This window comes from Cyprinodon variegatus, unplaced genomic scaffold, assembly GCF_000732505.1.
Source record: "Cyprinodon variegatus isolate N-32 unplaced genomic scaffold, C_variegatus-1.0 Scaffold756, whole genome shotgun sequence".
Classification (NCBI taxonomy): Eukaryota; Metazoa; Chordata; class Actinopteri; order Cyprinodontiformes; family Cyprinodontidae; genus Cyprinodon; species Cyprinodon variegatus.
This window is the reverse complement of record NW_015151209.1, coordinates 140,218-141,382: the sequence shown is the minus strand read 5'-3', so window position 1 is coordinate 141,382 and position 1,165 is coordinate 140,218. Positions and strand designations below refer to the sequence as shown.

General features: G+C 40.3%; 1 protein-coding gene across 1 annotated transcript in view; it reads left to right on the top strand.

Annotated features, from left to right (window-relative positions):
- LOC107098207 (cell surface glycoprotein MUC18-like) overlaps positions 1 to 1,165 on the top strand; it is a 118,681-nt gene that overhangs the window by 70,105 nt on the left and 47,411 nt on the right. The gene's annotated exons all lie outside the window — the stretch shown is intronic.

The window sequence follows — 1,165 nt, the reverse complement described above, 5'->3', positions numbered from 1 at the left end:
CGAACCGAACGGTTCTGACGGTTTTCATAAACCGTTCCATCCCTAGTAGATACCCTGAAATAGATATTTGCAATAGATTCATTTGCATTTACTCTTTATTCAAACTAGTAAAATAATCATTTATATTGCCATTTAATGTTTTATCACAAAAAGGAGATGTTATTTAACCTCAATGGGTTTTTGTGTTAACCAGTGGTACCTGAGGTTATACCAGGCAATGGTTTTGTTGTTCACTGATTGAAGATGGTGCACACCTGCTTCTGCAGCCCTGTTATCTTGTGCATCAAAGTACCTCAGCCTTATACTCTCTGCGAACTTCCTCAGTTGAGAGTTTTCCACATTCATGCTGACCTGAAGCTGCGATGTGCTCCCCTGCATTAATAAAAGCGGTCGGCAGGTACATAAAGAGGCGTCTTTGAGGAGATTTGCAGCGCTTCCTTCTCTCTCTGTGTGAAAGAGTAAAGCTCGGGTCCCCTCACCGTCACACAGATTTGTGCCAGATGCTGCCTCTGAAAGCACATCAGGTGGACAAGGAGCTCTCATCCCCACAGTAGGGCCGTGTGCCTTCACTGTGTGATGGTGTGTGTATGTGTGGCCTTTGATGTCAGCCAGTAGACGGAGTCCCCCGGGTGTTCAGCAGCACATCAGGCCTGTGTATTGAGAAACACTGCTTCATGTTATCCACTCTTACATGCCGGCTTTTCACACCTTCCTCTCTCTGAGGGACGCTTACTGTTGGCAGAAAACTTTTAAATGGGGTCTGCAAGAACTAGAAGTTTCAAAAACGCTGATCTACTCAAATATTTCTTCTGAAAAGGTTTTTTAATGCAGTTTCTCTCTCAAAATGCTTGTGGTAAAAAATTTTTGTATTTTTTTAACATTAAAATTACCTCAATGAAATCTCCTTTAGGGCTGAAACAATTAATCAGATTAATTTTGATAAATTGCTTTTTGAAATAATCGTCAACTAATTTAGTAATCAGTTAATCGTTAAGAGAGTATAGAGACTTGAAGACATGCCTTCAGCTGATAGAGCGACCTACTTAGAGCAATAATTATGCCAAAACTGTGAAAAAGATAGCATTTAAGATAAAAACGTTTCCGTCTGCCAATATGCTCTATCCTACGGAAGAGGATTAGGGCCACTGAAAAAAAAAAAAAAAAA